Source organism: Carcharodon carcharias, chromosome 15, assembly GCF_017639515.1.
Source record: "Carcharodon carcharias isolate sCarCar2 chromosome 15, sCarCar2.pri, whole genome shotgun sequence".
Taxonomy (NCBI): Eukaryota; Metazoa; Chordata; class Chondrichthyes; order Lamniformes; family Lamnidae; genus Carcharodon; species Carcharodon carcharias.
The window spans coordinates 119,121,172-119,148,667 of record NC_054481.1 but is presented as its reverse complement, the minus strand read 5'-3'; the positions used below and the strand labels follow the sequence as shown (position 1 = coordinate 119,148,667).

Genomic DNA, 27,496 nt, shown 5'->3' with positions numbered 1-27,496 from the left:
CAGTGCCAAACCTGTACAAATGATAGACCTGTATCAGTCCTAGGCTTGTGTAAGTGCTGGCCAGTACTTGTGTCAGACGTTTCCCAGTACCAAAACTTGGGGGTTGGCTGGACAGCTGGTTTGTAATGCAGAGTAACACCAACAGTGCGGGTTCAATTCCCATACCAGCTGAGGTCATCTGTGAGGGCCCCACTTTCTCAACTTCACCCCTCACCTGAGGTGTGGTAACCCTCAGGTTAAACTGGAATTTTCTGCTCCCATTGGCAGCGGGTGTGTTTGATGGTGCTGGCAGACAGCATGGCGAGAAGGTCAAAAATCAGTTTTATGCTGTTGTGAAACCAGTTTGCAATCGTCTGCTCTGCCCGTCAATGGCAGGCTGCATTTCCCGCCATCCAATGTCAGGAATTTAATTTTAATGCATTTGCATCTCATTATTGTGCCCACACGCTGTAATCATCCCCCCATGTCAAATTTACCTCCCACATCGGTGTGACTTCAGAACGGTGTGATTTACGACTAGCGAGCTGAGCTTTGAGGGGAAATCAAAGGCGAGTGCACACAACCTTATGCATGAGGATTGCCCATAGGATATCAAGGAAGAGGCGGCGTGCATTCAGTGCAGGGGGCACAGGCAAGTCGCTTTCTCCCGAGCTGGCTTTTAGTGCGGTGCCAGAGCAGGGCTCCAGTGCTGGTGGGGCCGGGGGTTGTGGGGGGCAGAGCAGCACAGACTGATGGATGTACACAAGCACATGCCGGGAGTGGAGGTGGGTGGTTGGTGGGGAGGGTGAAGGAAATGGCCACGCACTTGGGAAAGCTAGTCAAAAGTGAGCATTCTTCTGCAGCTGAGACCATTCAGCAGCAGCTCCCATTGGCATGCTTGGAGTCGGGCCTCTGAAGCAATTCTGCTCACTCAAACAACACAAAAGCATGAATGTGCCACCAAATGCTCCAAAACATTTCACCCCTCAAGTGTGGACAGCAAATTAATGTGTATTTTAGGGGGCTGCAGAGCAATTGGATGACTGGGCAAGTTGTACAATCTCCTTGCAAAAAGTGGCCATGGCACAGTCACTGGTGGAGGCCCCTTGCAATCTCCTAATTCAGGTTTGGACCAGTAACCCTCGTGATTCAAGCTATCAGCGCAGCCTTACAGTGCAGGTTAGGAGAGCGCCTGTGCCTAAGCTGAGGGCACAGCATGCAGTCCAGTGGCTGAAGCTGCCACCAATTGGTCAAGTGGAGTGGGGTGGAAGTGGGTGGTGTTTCAGACAGCCATGAAGTGCACTACACATGGCCATCCAAGGGCAGCATTCTTCAGCACTCATGAAGGGGCCTTGAGAGGCAGCTGGAGCCAGAGACTTAACCAAAAGAGTTTGTTAGGGCACAAATACTAACCCATGTGTCTCTCTCTGTGATCTTGTGGGAGGAGAACATAGGATCATGAATGCTGGTGATCTAGTGGTATGCCTCATGGCTTACAGGGAGCAGAGAAGGAGAAAAGTACAATAGAGGTGCCTGGTTCATCAATGGGAGGAGCATTACCCTCAAGACGAAGGCGCAGCAGGGCTTCCTGCATACTCAGCTGAAGGTCCACAGCAAGCCGTCACTCGTAGGCACCTTGCTAGACCCAGGGTCTTGAAGGGCATCCACTGCCAGTGGCCATGAAAGTGACTGCGGCGCTCAACTTTTACGCCAGTGGATCCTTCCAGGCTCCACAGATGATCTGTGTGGGATTTTGTAAGCCACCACCCACAAGTGCATCCAGGAGGTCACGGAAGTCATCTTCGCGAAGGCACAGAACTTTGTGCATTTTAACCAGGATCAGGCAAGCCAGGAGCGCTGGGATTTGGGTGATCTCTGGTTTTCCACAGATGCAAGGTGCTATCAACTACACTCGGCACTTAGATCTCCATGGCAATAAGCAGTCCAGTACGTCAACTGCAAGGTCTGTGACCACCACAAATGCATCCTACAGGTCTGTACACAGTTCCAAAGGAGCGTCCACGACTCCTACACCCTCAGGAGGTCTCAGACCCCTGACATCTTCCAGGGTCCACAGAGACTGCAGGATGATTCCACCCAGCGTTAGAGCTATTACTAGGGTTTAGCAGCAACTTTTAAAAAGTTCAGTAAGAAAATTAACTTCCTGTAATTACCTAAAAGATTCATTTTCAATTCAGTCATCACTAACAATCACGGGTGACAATTCAAACATTATAAAATGATACAGCACAACAAATGTGCCGGCATTTTAAAAAAGCTATCTGATTAGTTCCACTCCACTGCTCTTTCCACATAACCCCACAAATTCTCCTCCTTCAAGTATTTAGCTAATTCTCTTTTGAAAATTATTATTAATTCTGCTTCCACTATCCTTTCACGCTGCATACAAAAAAAAATTCTCAATTATAAAAGGCAACAACTTCTATCATCTCCACAGGAGGGTTTATGAACAGGAACCATAAGCTCCAGACATGTTGTGATTTACGCTTTGTCGTGGTGGAATGTTTCCCCAATTTTTCTGCTCATTTAAATCAAACCAAAGCATTTGTCTTAGGAGGGAAAAAAGGAAAGAAGCAAATAAAGAAAGACCTACTTTTCTAAGGCGACTAGGACGAGCTCAAGACATCGCAATTGCTTTACAACCATTCAAGTACATTTGAAGTGTAGTCACTGTTGTAAAGTAGGAAATGTGACAGCCAATTGGCACACAGCAAGATCCTACAAACAGCAATGTGTTAATCACCAGATAATCTATTTTTAGTGATGCTGCTTAAGGGATGAATATTGGCTAAGGGGAGAACAGCCCTACACTTCGAAATAGTGTTCTTGGATCTTCTATGCCCACCTGCAAGGACAGTGGCAGAAATGCTAAATTGTAAGGCACCAATTTTCTGAGCTGGAAAACTCATGAGGGCCACAGATTGGGCAAGGCATTCTCAGTGCCGGATAAACTCTCCTCTTGTGCCAAGTTCCTCATAGAGAGTGCCAAATTGTAAGATTGGCTCTTGCCTTTTGATCCACTCCCCTTCAGTCTTCTTTTTTCCTGTCTTGATGACATTAAATGAGTTAAGGCTCCCAAGAACTTATTACTGTCCGACACCTTGCCCAGTTACCCAATCTTCACTCATAAATCTAGCAATAGTGTTGGGGAGGGGAGTGGGCATCACAGCTGAATCTGATCCAGGCATCATCTGTCATTCATGCTTTCCACCCCCACACCACCAGTCTACTCTAGCAAGGAGTTAATGGATAGTGCATAAGAAACTTATTTTTAGGATTAGAATGGTACAGTACTGGAGTTAAAGGGTTAAATTATGATGATGCATAAACTTGGCTGGTGCTCTCTTGCATATTGAAGATTGAGGAGTGATCAAATTGAGCTTAAAATATTTAAAGGATTTAATCGGCTAGATTCAGAGACCTACTTCTCCTTGTGAAGGAATGGAAAGAGGCCATTCAGCTCTTCAGCTCTGCTCCATCACTCAATTTAATCTGTACTTCAACTCCATTTGCCTGCTTTTGAACCATATCCTTTGAAACCCTCACCTAACGAAAATCTATTGATCTCAGTCATTAAAGTTTTAATTGACCCTGAGATTTCACATCTTTTTGGGGAAAAAGTTACAGATTGCACTAGTTTTCGTGTGAAAAACTGTGTTCTGATTTCATCCCTGGGTGACCCAGCATCAGTGTTAAGTTTACACTTCCCCTTTATCCAACGAACCTTTTATGCTCTCACTCTTCATGGATGAATCCCTGTTTAATATTCTTGCAGTGATGTGCCAGCTGTCTCTAGAGGCTTCAACTTACTTGCCTTGGGCAGATGCAGGCTAAGGTATCGGATTGTAAACTGCAAATTCAGCAGCAATTAGCTCAAAGTGTTCCAATGTGTTCGTTCCAAAATAAGTGCTCCAGAGGGGGAAGAATTAAAGTGACAGTCCTCCTTCTAGGATCCTCGAGGTACAAGATGTGCTAACACCTCGAAAATAACCAAGCACATGGCAACTAGGATATTTAGTTGATAACTGATTTGCTTTACATTTGCCAGGAGGGCACTTGCAAAATTAGGAAACATGGGCCAGAATATTCTGGATTACACTTGAATGAGCATCAACTGGCTACAGGCAGGACTTTCGCCCCTGACACAGGAGGAAGTCCTGCCTTAGTGACCCGTCGGTCAATCTGATTGGCCAGTAGCTCTCTAATCCCTGCAGTGACAGAAGCTGCAGTGGACAGAAGATGATGAAGATGTTGGATCCTAAGTGCTGGGACTGAATGGAAAGATAAGTTTTTGAAGTCTCAGGGTGGGGAGGGTAAGGAAGGCCTGGGTGGGTGGGGGGGAGGGATGGTGAGGGGGAATAGTGGATGATTGGGTGTTGGGGGAGAGGTTGGGGGTGGTGGGGGAAAGAGGCCAAGGGGACCCAGCAACCACTGGACCTTAAGGGGTGAGGGGGTGCCTAAAGTTAGAAGGCGGCTTCTGATGGAGGCCCCCCACACCACCCCCTTCCTGCCTGAGGCCTAAGCCCAATCATTTTCAGGCTTCCCCCACACCCGGGAAATCCTTCTGTCAGCCAAAAAATTGGGGCTGGGCAGGAAACGGCCTTTAAGTGGCCTCAATTGGGGCAAGGGTGAGTGGCCTGTCCGAGGCCTTGTCCACCCCAGCATAAAATCGTTGAGAGATCGGACAGGGTGGGAACCCAGCAGGGAGCCCATTTGTCCTATTTCATACTCCGCCCTGCCTAAAAATTCACCGATGGGGGAGTGTGAAATTCAGGCGATGGTGAGTTTGTCTGAACAGTGGGTTTTTAGTTACTTTTCTCTGTTGTTTGTCCCCAAGACCCTGTCAAAACATATGCTAAGACCCAGACAGATAGACTGAATATTAGAAGAGGATAAGTTTTTGTTCCTTTTGGATACCCAGCCCTCCCACTTTATGAAGAGTAGACAAACTCAGCCATGAGGATTTACAGGGGTGCTGCGTGGAAGCCCAGAGGGTTATAGGGAGCAAAGAGAGCATCATCCTTCAGCTGCTCTTGTGAATTTCTAATGCCCAACTTCAGCTAGCAATTTGACGGCTAGCAACCCAACCCTCTTCCCTCCTCCTCTGCAACTTCTGCCACCAAGAAGAACAAGAACAGCAATGTTATAGGAACTCCATTAGTTTCAAGTTACTCACTATTAATATACTATTCTGATTTGGACTTACTCTGTGCCTGTCTTCGAAATGCTTCATAGGTTGGTGTGGAGGGAGCTTAACTCTGTATCTAACCTGTACTGTTCCTGCCCTGGGAATGGTTAATGGGACAGTGAAAAGTGGAGTTTTACTTTGTATCTAGCCTGTACTGTATCTGCTAGGGAATGGTTAATGGGACAGTATAAAGGAAACTTTACTCTAAAGCTTGTACTATTCTTTCACTGTTTTTAAAATTTTGTTCATGGGAAGTGGGTGCTGCTGGCTAGGCCAGCATTTATTGCCCATCCCTAATTGCCCTTGTTCAGAGGACAGTTAAGAGCCAACCACATCGCAGTGGTAGGCCAGACAGGGGTAAGGACAGCAGATATCCTTCTCTAAAGGACATTAGTGAACCAGGTGGGTTTTTACAACAATCAACAATGGTTTCATGGTCATCATTAGGCTTTTAATTCCAATTCTTTTTAATTGAATTAAAATTCCACTGTCTGCTATGATGAGATTCAAACCTGGGTCCCCAGAGCATTACCCTGGGTCTCTTGAATTACTAGTCCCATTACAATGCCACTATGCTACCATTTCCCCTTTTCTAAAATAGAAATGGTTCTATGCTCCAGCAATGGCATCATCTTAATGCAAATTACAAAAGCAATAATGGAATAATCCAATTTACTGAATTTATGAGAAATTCATCTCACAATTTATGTTCTTCAAACCCTGACATCTGGTTTCATTAATTGTCAGAACATATTTTGTCTGTTTGGAAAGTGTAGCCTGTGTTGTAAAATAGTTTCACTAACTGAATACATTTCCCAGGTGCTGCCATGTTGACAATATAAAAACAACACTTACACACCAGCTTTCTCTTTGAAAGACCTTAAAGGCCACAAGTTAAATCAACGTTTGCTAATCCCCAGCCTGGCCCACACTGACCCCGAGATTTCCAGCCCAGCTCCGCAATGGATTCATAGCCAGTTTTCCTAATGCTCCCGAATGGGCTGCAGTGTTGGCTTTCACTCATTTCTTCTTTTTAATCCTTAAGTGTTGGCTGCTGCCAATGTGTGAGGGTAATTCTGCATTACTTCCTCTTAAACTGTTTCTCTGGGAGGTGAAGTAGGCGTGCGGGTGTGGAATTTTGCAACAGTAAGCATTTTACACAAATTAACAATTCTCAGAGCTATTGAATTTGTAAACCATTAAAAAAAACTTTTAAAACAGTTTCAGCAATTAATAGGGGAACGATGCTTTTTGATTTCTCCTTGCAACCCCAAGGTATACCTGTGTCTATCAAACTGATATTGTGCATGACAAACATGTTCAAAGTTTATTGCAGTTTTTGATTTTGTTTGAGAGACTAATGGTCAGTACAGATGACGGATAGGTTTAGTAGTTTTTCAAAATATTGTATGTGATTGTGACAGGCTTAATAATCCAGTGCTTTATTCTATCTTACAACAGTGCAAAAGTATTCTACCATGTAATGTAAACATACTTGACTATTATATTTTTCAGCCATTTTCTCTTGACAACATTTTCTTTCTCTTGTTCCTTTTCAGTGTATTTAAGTTGATCATGCCTACATATTCTGACTCAGCTCCCCTGTTTGGTAAAGCTAGCCCGTGTCTGAAATTTAAGATCAAGACATTGCTGGACCGGGGGCCAAAGTAGGTCAGCGAGCACAAGGATGATGGTGAAATAGGACATAGGTATGATATGAGTAACTGAGCTGTGGACGAGCTTAAGTTTACAAAAGATGGAAGGTGAAGGGGAAAACCAGTAAAACTTGAAAATGAAGGGTACCAGTCAGGGCCTGGGAGAGGGAGGGTACAGACGGTGCCAAACACCAGGGCCCAGGCTCAGTGTTTAAAAATGGCATCCAGACACTGAGCTTCAGACCTGAAAGACCAGCCTTTAAAAGGAATCGGAACAGTCAGCCTGACAGTTCTGACTTTTTTTAAGCAAGTCTTTCAGGTCAGTTTCACTGACTGTGGCTGCAAATAGGAAATGTTGCTGTTTAAGACCTTCGGGGTTCCAATAATTTTGAAAGGCCTGCCAAAAAATATCAAAAGTCTACCTCAAGGTCAGCAGCAGCTCCTATTTACAGCTACATCAGGGGTGTGCTCTCAGTTGAATATCTGCTGGAAAAATGGTATGTCCCTGTAATCACTTTAGAGCTAGTTGGATGGTGTGTAGGGTGGAGGTTGGGGAGGGGGTTGGAATTGGGGCAGGGTGCTGCGATGGGAGGTTTGGGGTGTGGGGGTTGTGGGGTAGGGCTACGGTGTGGGGAGTGTGGTGGGTGGGCTGTGGTGGGTGGGTTGGGGGGGTTGGTTGGTGGGTTGGGAGGAGGGGTTAGGGGTGGGCAGGTAGAAGGGGCAGGAGGTGGATGACAAATGGGGAGCTGGGGTTGGTGGATGAGGTGAGGGCGGTAAGGTGGAGTGTGGGGTTGGGGGTGATGTGGGGGTCTGGTGGATGGTCGTTGGGGGGTTGGGAGGATCACTTTTAAGGTTTACTACCACAAAATTAAATACTATTCACTTCTCAAAATTCTCTTCTGAATTTAAACCAGCATATAAATAGCAGTATAAATTTTCATTATGCCCTAAAGTAGACCAATTCTGCTGACATGCTGTGTTGATGTACCAAGGGCTTGAGAATCTTTGGCCTCATCAAAATAAATGTCAGAAAATAAAAACCGAGAGTGATGCAAAACAGGGTGTTGACTCACTTTCACCCAGTTTATTACTCTTGCAAAGTTGGGGAATGAAATCCCTATTTGTCACTAGGAGATTGCTTAAAGAAAAATTTTACAAATCTCTTCTCCATCCTAGGTTCACCCAAGATAGTCTGTAAATTCAAAGTGTACAACACAATTTTTATGACTGTTTCTGAGGGAAGGGGAAGCAATCCAGTTCTTGAGTTAAGGCCATACTAAATTTATGTGCCATGTATCATTCTTCTCTGAAAAATTCAGAACAACAATTCAATCTACACTTTTCCTGAGCTGCTGGTTGACAAATCCTGGGGATAGCGTCATTAGCATAAAAGGAACAGATGCCATTTATGGTTTATCGTGGGTTGGCGCCAGAGAAGTCAAAATGGTAAGGCTGTATTAGCTACAGAGTTGCATTGTTTTGTAAATATAATGAATGCCTTGTAGCCACTTTTCTAACATCAGTTGATTGCTCTGTGATTAATTGTCCTTAGAGAATCATCATTGAGCCTCCAATTTCACCATTGCTACAGTCACTCTGCTTACTACATGCAGGTGTAATGAAAGAAGGATAAATCCTACATTTATATAGTACCTTCCGAAATGCCCCAATCAATTTACAGCCAATCAAGTACTTTTGAGTTGTAGTCACTGGTATAATGTAGGCGATGTTATCAAATGGTGGAGCAGGCTCAAGATACTTTCCTGCTCCTAATACAAATGTTCAAATGTCATTCTGGATAGATGAGACGAGCTGGGCTAGATGGCCTTTGCCATCTATAATTATCTTGCAAACCATGGAATCATGGCTGGAGTTCTGCTTATTTTGTTGCTAATGAAAGTTTACTTTGAACAGGCTTTGTGGGGTGAAATTACCAGGACACGAGTGCGTAATGGGCTCATAGTGAATCTGTAACCTGTTTTAAACTGCACATGATTCTCAAGAGATTTTTCCATTGACTTCAATCTTTCCCTTTTGTCTACTTACCTATTATCCCACTCTATCTTGGTGCTTTTTATAAGTTTTTTTGAGGTATTGAAATATTGTGATAAAATTGTGTTGCAAAGTAGATACTGAAAGTATATTGTAGTGAGAAGCAGCAATCAGCAGAGTCTTCAGACTTGCTGATCAAGAAAACACAGATACAATTGTGAACCATTCAGTCTTTGTCTTCTGATCTCTTAAAAGTTGTGTCACGCAGAGACACAGCGGTCTCCTATGCTTCTGACTGACAGTGAAGATCTATGTTGTTCAATCATTCCACTTTGTTGCTCAGGAGTCATTTGATCTTTCTACCCTGTGAGATTACTGATAAAAATGAATCCAATTACACCCCTTGTATGGAATAATTATATTGAATAATATTACACAACCAAGCAGCGCAGAGTCTCCTATTTCTACAGAATGGAAAAGACCTTGTGTGGTTTATCTGGGTTGCAAGTATTGAACTTTTCCCCCAAATATGAATTTACTGTCACCGTGTCCATATGGTGCAATAGGCAGAACATGTTAATGAGGGTTGAGGCAGTCACGGTTATCATGTGTTATCATTTGCAAGTGTTATAAATAACTAATGGGATGTTTTCCAATCAAATTAACAATATTGCACGATGCTGTTAAAGTAAAATTTGTACTCTCTGGTTTGTTTAATAGTCACAGTGGGATCACCTATAGGGCACACATAAGCTAACACTGTATTATACCATTGCTGCTCTTAACATGAATGACCCATGCTGCATATATAATCGGATGATATTTGTAACCAGATGCCAACAATGGGTACTATAATTTTACTAGAATGTTTCTGGGATTGTTTGGTAAATTGATTGGTGAATCTTGAAAGGGGAAAAAATATCATACAGGATTAAAGGGGGAGTGGGGAGTTGGGAGTGGGGGGGAACAAGGGGCCCGAAAACAGATGAAGCACCAGGGCCTATGATTTCTCTCCTTGGCCCTGGTACCAGTAAAACTTGTCCGAAGTGGTCTTGTATACCTTAAAATGGAACTTCATATTAATCGTGCCAGTATTATTGATTTTTACTGGGATTTGAAAATTTTGAACTGGTTTTTCCTTCTGGGAGAGAGTGGCCAGGGGAGCTTTGGAATAATTGAGTCTGGAGGTGACAAATACATGGATGAGGTTTACAGTGGCAGATGGGCTAAGGCAGGGTAGAGGGCAATGTAATGGAGAAGGAAATAAGCAGTCATGGTGATGGGGTGTTGGGCTCAGCTCAGGATCAGGTAGGATGCCGAGGGTATGAATCACCTGGTTCAGCCTGAGACAGTGACCAAGGAGAGGGATGGAATTGTTAGCAAGGAAATGAAGTTTGTGCCAGGGACCACTGGATCTTCCCAGTCTTTAGTTGGAGGAAATTTCTGTCGATCTAATACTGGATGTCAGACAAGCAACATAACAAATAAGGGGCAATGGAAAGGTTGAGAAAGGTGATGGTGAGGTAGAAATGGATATTGTCAGTGTAAATATGGAATCTGACATGGTGGTGCAACCAGCTGTTCTGCCTTTTTCCAATGGGTTCCCCCATCGGACTTACCACAGAAAATCAGTGGAACCACCAATTAAATTTTAACCCTGACTCTGACAGAACTGATCCAAAGCAGTGAATTATATATTTGATGGATAAGCTGTAGGTCATAACGTTCCAAGAGCATTTGGCACATTATACAACTATACACATGTTACATGTATATATTATCCAAAATGTATTTTTCTTCATTTTTTTAAACCCTCTCCCTCAGGGTAAGTTTCCTGGGGTGGGGGGGTGGGGAGCCTCATTGGATTCTCACCTATGTTGGAGCATGTTATTAATGAAGTGGTAACAGGGCACTCAGAAAATCATGACTGAGCAGAGTCAACGTCAAATTATAAAAGAGAGATCATGTTTAATCAATCTGTTAGTTTTCGAGATAGCAACTAGCAAGGCAGATAATGGGAAACTAGTGGATGTAGGGCATTCGGATTTTCAAAAATCATTCAATCAAACACTCAAGAGGATATTACCCAAAATTAGAGCTCATGGGATCGAGAATATTATGTTAACATTGATTGAGGATTGGTTAATGGAGAGAAGGCAGAGTGGGAATAAATGGACCATTTTCGAATTGACAGGCAGTGACTGGTGAGGTACCACAAGGATCTGTGCTTGGACCTCAGTTATTAACAATGTATATCAATTACTTAGATGAGGGGACAGAGAATGAATCCAAGTTTGCTTGCAATACAAAGTAAGATGGTCTCGGGGGAAGACAGTGGCATAGTGGTAATGTCACTGGGCTAGTAATCCAGAAGCTCAGGCAAATGCTTGGGGGGAAATGGGTTCAAGTCCCACTACAGCAGCTAGTGGAATTTAAATTCAATTAATAAAATTTGGGAATTGAAAGCTAGTCTCTGGTCTGACCAAATGTGGCTCCAGACCCACAGCCTTTGGTTGCCTAGCAAGCCAATCAGTAACACTCATATCCCTTGCAATAGTAAATAAAACCCTTCTATGAGCTTGCGCCTCTCTATTTCTGTAATCTCCACCAGTCCCACAACCAATGATCCTCTAATTTCCTTTTGTTGAGCATGGCCTATTCATTTAATTGTGCAGGACCTTTACATGTTTTGCACAGCCCCACATACACGGTAATTTAAAGGGGATGACCTATGCTCAACTTGGGTGGGAACTTGTGGATTGCCAACCATCACCTTCTCAAAAGTAACTAGGGATGGACAATAAACACCACCTTACCAGCAACCCACATTTCACAACAATAAATAATAATCAATTTTTTGAACAGAGGTTCATAGCAGAATGCATACAGTTAGATCATTGTATTCAGGAGGACTGAGTCAATTACCTCGCACCTTCAGCAGGTTATAGAAAAAAATAAGAAATTTTATTTTCTCCATGCATTCAAATCACTTCACAGCTGCTGAATTACTCTAGAAATGTGTTCAGTGTTGTTTTGTAGACAAACATGCCACAGCAATGTCGCACTAACAGCAAATGAGACAAACACCAGTGAATCAATTTTGTTTGAGGGAGTAATGTTGGCCAGGACATCTCAAGTATTCCCTGCTCTTCATCCAATCTTACAAAGACGGCATCTTGAACACTGCAGCACTCCCCCATTACTACACTGTGAGTGTCAACCTAGATTGCAAGCTTGGAAACAACCCTTCTGACAGAGAGGAAAAAGAATGCTACCAATTGAGCCAAGCTAAAACCTTATATATTTTATATATAAACCTTATATATAACCTCCATATATATATATATGAATATATTCATTCTGCTGGCTACATAGCATGTGTTTGCTTAAAATCTAATTTGCTCTGTGGTAGCAATAATCAGTTAACTTTTAAAAAATTCATTCACACGATGTGGGCATCGCTGGCTAGACCAGCATTTATTGCCCATCCCAAATTGCCATTGAGAAGGTGGTGGTGAGCTGCCTTCTTGAAATACTGCAGTCCATGTGGTGTAGATACATCCACAGTGCCTTTAGGGAGGGAGTTCCAGGATTTGGACCCAGTGACAGTGAAGGAACAGGAATATGTTTCCGAGGCAGAATTCCAAGCCTCTGACCTGCTCTTGTGGCCACAGTATTTATATGGCTAGTCCTGTTCAGTTTCTGGTCAATGGTAACACCCAGGATGTTGATAGTGGGTTATTCAGTGATGGTAATGCCACTGAATGTCAAGGGGCGATGGTTAGATTCTCTCTGTTGGAGATGGTCATTGTCTGGCACTTGTGTGGCGCGAATGCTACTTGCCACTTGTCAGCCCAAGCCTGAGTACTGTCCAGGTCTGGTTACATTTGGACATGGACTGCTTCAGTATCTGAAGAATCGAGAATGTGCAATCATCAGCAAACATCCCCACTTCTGACCTTATGATGGAAGGAAAGTCATTGATGAAACAGCTGAAGATGGTTGGGCCTAGGACACTACCCTGAGGAACACCTGTGGTGATGCCCTGGAACTGAGATGAGTCACCTCCAACAACCTCAACCATCTCCCTTTGTGTTAGGTATGAATCCAATCAGTGGAGAGTTTTCCCCTAATTCCCATTTACTTCAGTTTTGCTCGGGCTCCTTGATGCCATACTTGGTCAAATGCTGCCTTGATGTTAAGGGCATTCACTCTCACCACACCTCTGGAATTCAGCTCCTTTGTCCATGTTTGAACTAAGGCTATAATGAGGTAAGAAGCTAAGTGACTTTGGGGGAACCCAAACTGGGCATCAGTGAGCAGGTTATTGCTAAGCAAGTGCTGCTTGATAGCACTGTTGATGACCCCTTCCATTACTTTGCTGATGATTGAGAATAGACCGAAGGAGTGGTAATTGGCCGGGTTGGACTTGTCCTCCTTTTTGTGGACAGGACATACCTGGGCATTTTCCACATTGCCAGTGTTGGAGTTGTATTGGAACAGCTTGGCTAGGGATGCAGCAAGTTCTGGATCACAAGTCTTCAGTACTATTGCCGAAATATTGTCAGGGCCCATAGCCTTTGCAGTATGCAGTGCCTTCAGCCATTTCTTGTATCACATGGAGTGAATCCATGTGATTCAGGTTTGGCTGAAGACTGGCTTCTGTGCTGCTGGGACCTCTGGAGGAGGCCGAGCTGGATCATCCACTCGGCACTTCTGGCTGAAGATTGTTGCAAATGTTTCAGCCTTATCTTTTGCACTGATATGCTGGGCTCTCCCATCATTGAGGATGGGGATACTTGTGGAGCATCCTCCTCCAGTGAGTTGTCTTTTTGTCCACCACCATTCATGACTGGATGTGGCAGGACTGCAGTCCTTAGACCTGATCCATTGGTTGTGGAATTGCTTAGCTCTGTCTATCTCTTGCTGCTGATGCTGTTTGGCACGCAAGTAGCCCTGTGTTGTAGCCTCACCAGGTTGATACCTCATTTTTAGACATGCCTGTTTCCACTCTTCATTGAACCAGGGTTGATTCCACAGCTTGATGGTGATGGTAGAGTGGGGCTATGCTGTGCCATGAGGTTACAGATTGCGGTTGGGTATAATTCCGTTGCTGTTGATGGTCCACTGAATCTCATGGATTCCCAGTCTTGAGTTGCTAGCTCTGTTCAAAATCTATACTAGTAGGGTGGTAGTGCCACACGACACGATGGATGGGACATCATCTCCATGAGGACCATGTGCTGGTCACTCCTACTGATACAGTCATGGGCAGATGCATTTGCAGCAGGCAGGTATTGGTGAGGATGAGGTCAAGCATGTTTTTTGTTTTTGTTGGTTCCCTCACCAGCTGCCACAGGCCCAGTCTAGCAGCTATGTCTTTAGGACTCAGTCTATAGTGGTGCTATTGAGCCACTCTTGGTGATGGACATTGAAGTCCCCCACCCAGAGTACATTCTGCACCCTTGCCACAACTCTCTCCCGACTGTTTACCACTGTGCCGCCACCTCAGCTGGGTCTGCCCTGCCGGTGGTACAGGACATACCCAGGTCTGGGACATTATCGTCGGGTATAATTCCATGAGGATGACTATGTCTCCCTGTGCTTGACTACTCTGTCAGACAACTATCTCAGTTTTGGCACAAGCCCCCAGATGTTATTGAAGGCTTTGCAGGATCCATAGGGCTGATTTTGCCGTTGCCATTTCTGGTGCCTAGACTGATGCCGAGTGGTCTATCTGGTTTCATTCTTTATTCAATTTTCTGCAGCAGTTTGATCGAATTGAGTGGCTTGCTAGGCCATTTCAGAGAGCAATTAAGAATCAACCACATTGCTATGGACCTGGAGTTACATGTGGGCCAGCCCAGGTAAGGATGGTAGATTTCCTTCCCTAAAGGGCATTAGTGAACCAGATGGGTTTTTATGACAATCAACAATGGTTTCATGGTCATTGTTAGATTTTTAATTCCAGATGTTTATTGAATTCAAATTCCACCATCTGCCGTGGACGGATTCAAACAAGTGACCCCCCCCCCACCACCCCCCCACCCCGCCCCAGAGCATTACCCTGTGTCTCTGGATTACTAGTCCAGTGACAATACCACTACGTCACTGCCTCCCCACTACTGCATGTTAATGGAAGTCCACAGAGTGCTGTTGCTTAAAGTGCTTCCAATCACCTGAGATGCTTCTGAATCTACATTCAACTATAAATCTTAAAGGAACAGCAACACCATCATTGCTATGGAGCCATCTCTTTAAATCAGTGCCGTTCAAGAAATTGAAAGAGCCCCTGAGCTAACATACCATTTAAACAAACATTCAACAACATGTAACTTAGACCAATTTCTTACGTATTGCCCTGAGACATCTGTACATTCCCACCCCCCCAGGGAAGCTGGCACAAGAGTGTACACACAGATAGTGCTACATAAAATTAGTCACTAACCCAGTAACTGAGTGCAAACAAAACACCCTTGTTATACATTGCTCACAGCATTTGGCATTGTGGATTTGTGTAACATCATAAAGATTTTATTCTGGAAGTGCTGTTCCTTGATTCCTCATCCAAGTGGCCATTTTTCATGTGTGAGAAGACAGTGAGGTGCCAGGAGGCTTCCAGTGCCCAAGGAACTGCACCTCAGTAGGAGTCAGGGCCTGGAGGAGAAAGCCCCAGCTTAGAGAGGGCATTCACAAGAGGAGAAAACTGGTAATAACATTTAAAAATGTGAATGAAAACCACAGCAGCCAATTAGTGTTGAGGATTGCCAACAACTATGCATAGGTTGCAGTCAAGGGACATAGCAATTCACCTTATCATGACATGATGAAGAGCAGGTTAACATGCTGATTCACACCACTGTTGAAATCTGTGAAGAAACCACTTGTCCTCCCCAAGTGGTTCAGGAAACAAAATAAACTATTGAGAAAGACATGTAAATTCAGCAATTGCGTTGAGGTCAGACCTGCTAGTGGGAAATGGCCATAATGGTTTATTTGGTTTATTCTAAGTTTGCAATTGTATCCAGCATTACTGCAAAGCTATGAGTTACATAGCTCATCATGGACATTCATCACAAGATTGTATCACTAAGTGTTGTCACTGTAAAAAAAATCTGTTATTCCAAACTCCATACTGCAGCACACTCTCCATTACATACAGTAGGAGAATGGGTCAGAGACATGGAACTGGAGATCAGCGTGCATCATTCTTGGCCTAAAGGTTTTCGATAGCTGGATTTTGATTAGTGGGAAATCAGTTGCTTGTTGTCCTTTACATCTGATCCTCCACATCAGGTGAGGCCCTGCTCTGGGCATGCTGCCAGCTGATTTTCCCTGAATTTGTTTGAACAATAGATTCACATCTTTCAGGTAAGTACTTGTGTACCTCATCTATTGTACTGAGGTGTGCTAGCATGTCTTAATAATGTGGACACCACAATAGAATGCATATCACGACAGCCTGTGGCCACAATTACTCACATCTTGAAACATTCAGCATTAATTGAAATAAATTACACATTTGAAGAGGAAATGTGGAAGACTCTTTAAGAAGGAAAATACTAATAAGTCCAACAAACCCCACTGTTTTTAATAAATTGCACAGAATCCATCCACCTACGTACCCTTTTTGATCTTCTCCAAAAACATGTTAAATTGCCCCTGAAACTGATTTAAATTGTTCCTGTTGCATTGAATCATAGGAGATTATGGAATGGAAGAAGGTCATTTAGCCCACTGTATCAGTACTGGATTCCCTGCAATTTATTCTATGTCTACAGAACTTCGGATCAGAAAGCTCTGCTTAGTTTCTAATCCCAATTTAATTGCAAAGGTGCTGTTTACTCTGATGACCATGTGTTTTAATGAGTGTGCATGACATGCTAATAATGCATTAAATTAGGTTCCTGCCTCTTGCCGTGGGGAATCACAATCTGTCTTTAATCCACTGCCAACTTACTTCCCAACTTTCATCCCGTCGTCAGGAAGCTGACATTTTGCCTCCTGCACAACTAAGAGCCCCCACCCACCTCACTCCCTGCTCCCAGGAACTTCAATAGATTCTGCCCAAGGACACACTGAAGGATTGGCGAGCAGTTGGAGTCCTCCACTCCAGCAGGACAAGACTATGTACTAGTAAAACAAAGGCCACCGGATTTTGGTTTCTTCACTCAACATTTGACATATTACAAAGCATCGGCTCAGCCCATGGCTTAATGGGCAAAGGCACAATAACAGTGCCATGTTCAGCCATACCAATCAAGAAGATTGCCAAGTTCAATCGATTCCTTGGCATACATAAAACAGCAGTTGGCCCCTCCAGCTGGTTCTGCCATTCTACTAGATAACACCTGAACTGGCCCAAGTAGATAGGGACTGTGGCGGAGGCCCACAATTAGCCTCAGTGTCCTTTAGCGGTGGCTCCAGGTCGCCATTTGTTGCCATCTGCTGGAAGGTGTGTATGTCTAATTAACAGATGAGTACTGACTCAGGTTCAACTGCAGTGCAGTCAACACTCATACGGGTTTCTCCATGGATCTCTTGGGTTGATTCGTGGGGAACTGTACCTCAGCACCAGACACAGGTTCAGTTTTTTTGACTTGTGCACTCAAACACCACTCCCATAATGCTCCCTCCACCCCCACCTCCCCATTCATTTTAATGGACAAGAAAGTCATGAGCTTGTCATGCCCAGTACAGGCATGTCCATATTATGAACCTTCAGTCAACAATTTTAAAATTTGGACACAAACAAGCTGTTAAGATGGCTGCTGAAAATCATGTGACTTTTGGCATTTGGACTGTAGACCGTATCAAGTCTCTGGTGAATACCTAATTAGATACGGACACAGGTGAGGGTACCTCACTGCCATTTGTGAAATTCACACATCTCATTGTTTAAGGATGGACCAGCACCTAAAGACTACAGAGTTTCCAGAATGCTTGTCTCCATGTTTCATACCGGACAAAAGGGAAGTCAATGGCTACTATCAACTTCTCATTATAACACAATGGCCTCCACCATCCAAACTTGACTGTGTGCACCTCAGAAATGTTAACCCAGCAGTCATCAAAGCTAGTTTCATGGACTGCACCCTACCCTAGGACCCAGCAGATCCATTAGAACCATCAGCCAGTCTGAAAATCAGACCCTGAAACTAGCTGCAAGTGATCAAGCAACCAAAGTAAGTTTCCTGTTACAGTTTCAAAGTACACCTGAGACATTAAATTACAAGAAACCTCACAATCTGCTGTGAAACCTTTGCTTTACAAGACTCACACTTGAACTTTAAATCATCAAATCTGTTCAAGAAACCACAAGCCTGCCAAATGGGAGACCAGAAATCATAAATCAGAGACTGAATTAACTGTAATCTATGAAAGTGCACCATTTTTATCTGTATCCAATTTGTGTGTGTGTGTGTGTGTTTGTGTGACCGACTGTGCTTTAATTTGGGGTAAGTGTGTGAGAATAAATAACCTTCTTTGTTGTAAACTCATGAAAGCTGGCTGCTTAATTGCTTAATTGGAATACAAACTCCAAGGGGAAGAAAAAATACACCTCTTTCCATACAAAACATACTGATAACAGGCAATATACATTCTGTTTATGACAAGCTGAAGGGAACAGAAATGGAAAACCCCAGCCACAGTTATTGAGAGTTATGTAGAGATGTGGGGAGGCAATGGCATGGTATTATTGTTGCTGTGCCCTCTGAAATGGCCTAGTAAGCCACTCAGTTACAACAAACTGCTACAAGGTCGCAAAAAGGGAATGAAACCGGATGGACCGCCCGGCATCGATCTAGGCACGAGAAACGACAATGGCAATCTCAGCCCTATCGACCCTGCAAAGTCCTCCTTACTAACATCTGGGGATGAGTGCCGAAATCGGGAGAGTTGTCTCATAGACTAGTCAAGCAACAGCCTGAAATAGTCATCCTCAAGGAATCAAAACTTACAGATAATGTCCCAGACACCACCATCACCATCCCTAGGTATGTCCTATCCCATCGTCAGGTCAGACCCAGCATAGGTGGTGGCACAGTAGTTTACAGTCGGGAGGGAGTTGCCCTGGGAGTCCTCAACATCGACTCCGGACCCCATGAAGTCTCATAGCATCAGGTCAAACATTGGCAAGGAAACCTCCTGTTGATTGCCTCGTACCACTCTCCCTCAGCTGATGAATCAGTGCTCCTCCATGTTGAACATCACTTGGAGGAAGCACTGAGGGTGGCAAGGGCACAGAATGTACTCTGGGTGGGGGATTTCAATGTCCATCACCACGAGTGACTCAGTAGCACCACAACTGACCAAGCTGGCTGAGTCCTAAAGGACACAGCTGCTAAACTGGGTCTGTGGCAGGTGGTGAGGGAACCAACAAGAGGAAAAAACATACTTGACCTCATCCTCACCAACCTGCCTGCCACAAATGTATTTGTCCATGACAGTATTGGTAAGAGTGATCACTTCACATTGAGGATACCCTCCATCGTGTTGTGTGGCACTACCACCTTGCCAAATGGGATAGATCTAGCAAATCAAGACCAGTTGTCCGTGAGGTGCTGTGAGTCAACAGCAGCAGCAGAACTGTATTTGAACACAATACCATCAAGTCAGGGGATCAAGCCTGGTTCAATGAAGAGTGCAGGAGGGCATGCCAGGAGCAGCACCAGGCATACCTAAAGATGACTACGCATGCCAAACATCATCAGCAGCACGTAATAGACAGGGCTAAGCGATCCCACAACCAATGGATCAGATCTAAGCTCTGCAGTCCTGCCACATCCAGTCGTGAATGGTGGTGGATAACTAAACAACTCACTGGAGAAACATAGAAACATAGAAACTAGGAGCAGGAGTAGGCCATTTGGCCCTTCGAGCCTGCTCCGCCATTCATTATGATCATGGCTGATCATCCAACTCAATAGCCTGCTCATGCTTTCTCCCCATACCCTTTGATCACTTTCATCCCAAGAGTATACTCCTTCTTGAAAACATACAATGGTTTGGACTCAACTACTTTCTGTGGTAACGAATTCCACGGGCTCACTAGTCTCTGGGAGGAGGAGGTTCCACAAATATCCACATCCTCAATGATGAAGGAGTCCAGCACATTAGTACAAAAGATAAGCACTTGCTACAATCTTCAGCCAGAAATGCCGAGTGGATGATCCATCTCGGCCTCCTCCAGAGGACCCCAGCATCACAGATGCCAGTCTTCAGCCAATTCAAATCACTTCACGTGATATCAAGAAATGGCTGAAGGCCGCTGGTTAGAGTCATGCCTAGCACAAAGGAAGATGGTTGTGGTTGTTGGAGGTCAATCTTAATGGACAAAGAAATAGACAAATTGCAAAAAATTGTTTTGGATTGGGGGAGAGTGGATTTTAGTAAAATAAGGCAGGATCTGGCCAAGGAAGACTGGGAGCAGCGACTTGTGGGGAAATCTACAGAGGAGCAGTGGGGGGCATTCAAAAAGGAAATGGGGATGGTACGGGCTCAACGTGTTCCCTCTCGCGTGATAGGAAGGTGTAACAAGCCCAGAGAACCATGGATGACCAGAGATATTCAGGTTACGATGAGAAGGAAAAGAGAGGCTTTTAGCAGGTACATGGGAAGCAAATCAGCGGAGCCATTAGTGGAGTACAGAAAGTGCAGGGTGGAGCTTAAGAAAGCAATTAAGAGATCAAAAAGGGGATATGAGAAAGCTCTGGCTGGTAGGGGAAAATCCCAAGATATTCTATAAGTATATCAATGGCAAGATAATAACCAGGGAAAGAGTAGGGCCCATAAGGGTCCAAGGGGGCAAACTATAGGTGAAGCTAGATGGCATCACTAGAGTGTTGAATGAATACTTCATATCCATCTTCAACCAAGAGAATGAGGATGAGAGAGACTGCAAGGTTCTTAAGCAACTTGATATAGGGAGTGACAAGGTATTGGAAGTGTTGGCAGGCTTAAAAGTGGACAAATCTCCAAGTCCAGATGATTTGTGTCCCACACTGCTGAGGGAGGCAAGGGAGGAGATCGCAGGGGCTCTGACCCAAATTTTTAATTCCTCTCTGGCCTTGGAGGAGGTGCCAGAGGACTGGAGAACAGCTAATGTGGTTCCACTATTTAAGAAGGGTTGTAGAGATAAGCCAGGGAACTACAGGCCAGTGAGTCTCACGTCAGTGGTAGGGAAACTATTGGAGAAAATTCTGAAGGAGAGAATCTATCTCCATTTGGAGAGGCAAAGTTTGATCAGGGATAGTCAGCATGGCTGTGTCAGAGGGAGGTCATGCCTCACAAATTTGATTGAATTTTTTGAGGAGGTGACCAGGTGTGTAGATGAGGGTAGTGCAGTTGATGTAGTTTATATGGGTTTCAGCAAAGCCTTTGTCAAGTTCCCAATTGGGAGACTTAAAAAGAAGGCAAATGCACATGGGATACAGGGTAATTTGATAAGGTGGATTCAAAATTGGCTTAGTTGTAGGAGACAGAGGGTGATGGCAGAAGGATGCTTTAGTGACTGGAAGCCAGTGTCCAGTGGCGTACCACAGGGATCTGTGCTGGGTCCCCTATTATTTGTCATTTATATAAACGACATAGATGACTATGTGGGGGGTAGGATTAGTAAGTTTGCGGATGACACAAAGATTGGTCAGGTGGTTAACAGTGAGGTTGAGTGTCTTGGGCTACAGGAAGATACAGACGGGATGGTCAAATGGGCAGATAAGTGGCAGATGGAATTTAACCCTGAAAAGTGTGAGGTGATACACTTTGGAAGGAGTAATTTGACAAGGAAGTATTCAATGAACAGCATGACACTAGGAAGTTCTGAGGAACAAAGGGACCTTGGCGTGTGTGTCCATAGATCTCTGAAGGCAGAGGGGCATGTTAGTGGGGTGATGAAAAAGGCATATGCGACACTTGCCTTTATCAATCAAGGCATGTATTACAAAAGTAGGGAGGTCATGTTGGAGTTGTATAGAACCTTGGTGAGGCCTCAGCTGGAGTACTATGTGCAGTTCTGGTCACCACATTATAGGAAGGATGTGATTGCACTGGAGGGGGTGCAGAAGAGATTCACCAGGATGTTGCCTGGGATGAAACATTTAAGTTATGAAGAGAGGTTGGATAGACTTGGGTTGTTTTCGTTGGAGCAGAGAAGACTGAGGGGCGACCTGATCAAGGTGTACAAGATTATGAGGGGCATGGACAGGGTGGATAGGGAGCAGCTGTTCCCCTTAGTTGAAGAGTCAGTCACAAGGGGACATAAGTTCAAAGTGAGGGCCAAGAGGTTTAGGGAGGATGTGAGGAAAAACTTTTTTACCCAGAGGGTGGTGGCGGTCTGGAATGCACTGCCAGGGAGGGTGGTGGAGGCGGGTTGCTGCACGTCCTTTAAAAAGTACCTGGATGAGCACTTGGGACATCATAACATTCAAGGCTATGGGCCAAGTGCTGGTAATTGGGATTAGGTAAATAGGTCAGGTGTTTCTCAAGTGTTGGTGCAGACTCGATGGGCTGAAGGGCCTCCGCTGCACTCTGTGATTCTGTGATTCTATGATTCAATCATCTCAGCTCCAGGACATCACTGCAGGAGTTCCTCAGGGTATTTTCCTCAGCCCAGCCATCTTCGGCTGCTTCATCAATGACCTTCCTTCCATCATAAGGTCAGAAGCGGGGATGTTTGCTGATGATTGCACAATGTTTAGCACAAGTCGCAACTCCTCAGATACTGAAGCAGTTGATGTCCAAAGGCATCAAGGCTTGGACAATATTCTGGCTTGGGCTGAAAAGTGGCAAGTAACATTCGTGCCACACAAGTGTCAGGCAATGGCCATCTCCAACAAGAAAGAATCCAACCATCACCCCTTGATGTCCAATAGCATTACCATCACTGAATCCCCCTGGATCAACATCCTGGGGGTTACCATTGACCAGAAACTGAACTGGTCTAGCCATGTAAATACTGTGGCTACAAGAGCAGGTCAGAACCTAGGAATCATGTGACAAGTAACTCACCTCCTGTCTCCCCAAAACCTGTCCACCATCTACAAGGTACAAATCAGGAGTGTGATGGAATACTCCCCACTTGCCTGGATGAGTGTAGCTCCCACAACACTCAAGGAGCTTGACTCCGTCCAGGACAAAACAGTCCGCTTGATTGGCACTACATCCATAAACATTCACGCCCTCCACACCAACGCACAGTTGCAACTGTATGTACCATCTACAAGATGCACTGCAGGAATTCACCAAGGCTCCTTTGACAGCACCTTTCAAACCCATGACCTCAACCATCCAGAAGGACAAGGGCAGCAGATAGATGGGAACACCGTCACCTGGAAATTCCTCTCCAAGTCACTTACCATCCTGACTTGGAAATATATCGCCGTTCCTTCACTGTCACTGGGTCAAAATCCTGGAACTCCCTTCCTAACAGCACTATGGGTGTACCTACATCATCTGGACTGCAATGGTTCAAGAAAGCAGCTCACCACCACCTCCTCAAGAGCAACTAGGGATAGGCAATAAATGCTGGCCCGGCCAGTGAAGCCCACATCCTGTAAAATGAATTTTAAAAAAGCTATAGCACAGGAACAGGCCATTCAGCTCAACTGTCAATGCCAGGCTTTATGCTCCACACAAGTTTCCTCCCACTTCACTTCATCTAACCACTGTCTTAAAGGAACAAAGAAAATTTGAACCAAAACAAAAAAGCCTTTGTATATTTCGGAACATGACCTGTTCAGTTCTTTCTGTGCAACTACAGGAAGCTGTCTGAATGGTAACTGAGTATGCCTGGTTAATTAACAGCACAATCTTCACTAGCTTCAGCAATGTAGAATCAAATGTTGGATAACTCCGGAACAGGGTTATGTACTGTGAGAGCAAATAACCCTTGGGAAATGTGTCATTCAACAGGCTCTAACTCAACTCAATAAATATCAGACAGGTGACAGCAGGTAGAATACATTGATCTCAATCCAAGGCTTGACTAAAAAGGACAGTGTAGCATTCAGGTGCATCAGGCTGTCCCTGAAACACAATGCCGTTACCAATAGAGACAGACATTTATTCCAAATGTCTCATCACCTCAAACTCAATTCCGCCCCCAAGCCCAGTAGAAGCTCTGTTATGGACAGTAGAGTGAACCTCAGGAAGCAGTCCTGGGAACAAACCAGCCCTGATCCTCCAGTTTCTAGTAACAAAGTTCCAGTGCATGTTATAGAAGGATCAATTTTAACTTGCTGGAATTGTGGTTAACAGTGCCGTGACATAGGATTACATAGAATGTATAACACAGAAACAGGCCATTCAACCCTGCAGGCCTATGCCAGAGCTTATGCTCACACGATCAACATATCCTCCAATTCCTTTCTTGCTCAGGTGTTAATGTAACTTCCCCTTTAATCCATCAATGCTATTGCCTCAACCACTCATTGTGATAACAACTTCCACATTCTCACCGCTTTATTGGAATTTATTAGCAACCGTCTTATACTTATGGCCCCTAGTTCTGGTCTCCCCTCCAAGTAGAAGTATCTTCTTTACATCTACCCTATCAAATCCTTCATAATTTTAAAGGCATCTGTTAGATCACTCCAAACCTTCTTTTTTCTACAGAATGGGCTGAATGGCCTCCTCCTGTTCCTATAAGTGAAGAATGGTCACTTAGACAAAGTATTCTGGGGATTCAAAACCTGTAAAACTGACCCCAGCGTGAGTCAGGAGTAAAGAGGGAAGCAACTGGATGAACAAGGAAGTAGCTCAGAGCCTGAACAGTTAATGTACATACCCTACAATATCACAAGAATTTGCTTTGCTCAACAGTAATAATTCACAAGGAAACAAAGAATGAAGACCAGCTGCATCCGAATTAAAGAAGAGGGAGAGGGAAATCTGTTCCTTATTTACTCTGTAATTACTTTAATAGTTTTAAGGCAAATTGGCTCCTGGGGTAATCAAATTCTGTGTAACACAGTCTGAACCATGTAAGTACAAGGTTTGTGCAAGAGCTTGGTTGCTAGGACCTACCCCTCCACCACCTCCTCCAACACAGAGGGTAACGACTAGAGATTTCAATAATCTACTCAGGTAAATCGCACGATGGTTTCACCAAGAAAGCCATCATCAACTCTTTCAGTTGTCATTCATGTTGACATTAAGCAGCCCACCACCTGGCCAACAGGCCAATCACCAGTGGAAAAACTTCAAGACCATCAGTCGGAGCCCACACCTCTGTCACACAGCAGTTGTGATTTCAAGGAAGGAGATTGCTTCATTGTGATCAGGCCAAGGAAACCACAATTTTAGGATTAGTTTGTTGGGTAGGGAGACCAGTGGATTCCAGCTAGTGTCAATGTTCCCAATATATTGCCACATCTCTCATCCTAGCTGGTGCCATGAGTCCTCACTGACCTTAGATGCCCTCACTGAGTCTACCGACAATTCTAACTAAAATAGTAAAAAACAATACTTCTCAACTTTGAACCTCTTCATTTTACTGTGTGGGGTCAGCAGATTATTCATTTTGCTCCCACCTCCTCACATTTATCCCAACTTGGAGAACAGCTCAAGAGCCTCTTGCCACTGCTGCTCTAGAGCCAGTCACCACAAGATGATTAAGAGCAGAAGCAGAGGACTCCCCTGTCGCTCAATGGATAGCTCTCTAATCTCTGAAGCTAAGTCATGCGTTCAAGCCCCCCTTCCAGAGACTTAACCACATAATGCAGACTGACATCCCAAGCGCTGAACTGTTCAAGCTGCTGTTGTTCAGATGTGCCATTAAACTGAGGTTCTGTCAGCTGTTTCAGGTGGGTATTAAATATCTCTAAGGTACTATTTCGAAGAAGAGCAGGTGAGTTCTCCATTATGGAGTACTGTGCCCCATTCTGGACATCACACTTTTGGAAGAACATGAGACTTTGGAGAGGATACAGAAGAGATTTATTAGAACACACCAGAGAGAGGGATCACAGTTACATGATTAGACTGGAGAAACTGGGGTTGTTTCTCCAGAGAACAGAGGAGGTTTGTTGGAAGTGTTTAAAATCATGAATGGTTCAGATAGTGAATAAAGATAAATTATTTCCAAAGGTTGATGGGTTAATAACCAGAAGACAGAGGTATAAGGTGATGAAAACAAAAAAACTGCGGATGCTGGAAATCGAAAACAAAAACAAAAACAGAATTACCTGGAAAAACTCAGCAGGTATGGAAGCATCAGCGGAGAAGAAAAGAGTTGACGTTCCGAGTCCTCATGACCCTTCATCATGAGGACTCGAAACGTCAACTCTTTTCTTCTCCGCCGGTGCTGCCAGACCTGCTGAGTTTTTCCAGGTAATTCTGTTTTTGTTTTTGTATAAGGTAATGGCCTTCCCATCACCTCTGATCTGTCTCCCATTTTATGCTTGGCATGGCAGGTGTCAGGCAGTTGCGGGCTGGTGCCAGGCAAGGTGGGGCCAATCGTGGGCACCCTTCCCACAAGGCCATGCCCCGCTTTTAATCTTACCCCCTGGCCTCTCAAACCCAATCCCCCAGCCCTCCTCACCCCACTCACTGGCGCCTGTTAGCCAGGGCCTGCCGACACCCAGACTTACCTTGAAGTCCAGCTCCATAATCTCCACTTGTTCAGCCGCTGCTTGAACCTGACGCTGCTGGAACTACAGAGCTGCTGGCCAATCAGTTTGGCTGGCAGCAATCTAAGGCAGGACTTCCTTCCAGATGAGGGTGGTAGTCTTGACTTTAGACAATTAACTCTGATTCCAGTGTAAATTGGCTACAGAGCAGCCAGCTTTTAGGCTTTGGGGGGAGGTGGGAGGGGAGCAAGCACCCTACCGAATTTTTAGTCAGGGAGGCAGGGAATATGATTCCCCGTAAAATCCAGCCCAATGATATTTGTCCTGGCCAATATTTATGCCTAACTCAACATTGCTGAAACCAATCATCTGGTTATTATCTCATTGCCATAAGGTGCCATTCACAACCTCAGGATATCCCAAAGCATTTTACAGTCACTCAAGTACTTCTGAAGTCTAGGGAATATGGCAACCAATTTGCACACAGCAACATTCTAGGAACAACAATGAGATAAATCACCAGATGTGGATTTATAATTTGTTGTTTAATGATATCGGGTGAGGGATAAATATTAGCCAGAGACTGGGGAAAACGCCCCTGCTCTTATTGAAAATAGTGCCATTGGATCTTTTACATCCTTCTGAAAAGGCAGAGAGGCCTTGGTTAAATGTGTCATTCAAAAAAACACACCTCCAGCATTGGAAAGTACTGTAATGGAGTGTCATCATAGGGTATGTGCTCAAGTTTCTATAGTAGCATTTGAACCCACAACCTTTTGAACTAGAGCCAAGGGTGCTACCCGCTGAGCCACAGCTGACCAATACAACGACTTTGTTCACCTAGATGTGTACAGGCCTGGGGGTCAATCCAGGAAAGCTTACAAGTCACAAAGGATGCACAGACTGTGGCTGACCTGAGCAAGCATCAGCCAACCTTGCTGAACAAACTCACACAGCCTTCAGTACATTTTCTGTTGGTTCTTTGGGGATTGAATACTCCTTTGACTGCAATAATCAGAGTTGATTACTTGTACTGTCAGTCAGAATGCCACTGTTCACTGCTCATTAGACTCACAAACCAAGGCAATGCC

General features: G+C 44.5%; 1 protein-coding gene across 1 annotated transcript in view; it reads right to left on the bottom strand.

Annotated features, from left to right (window-relative positions):
* The window catches only part of megf6a (multiple EGF-like-domains 6a), a 221,628-nt gene that overhangs the window by 181,574 nt on the left and 12,558 nt on the right, over positions 1-27,496 (bottom strand). The gene's annotated exons all lie outside the window — the stretch shown is intronic.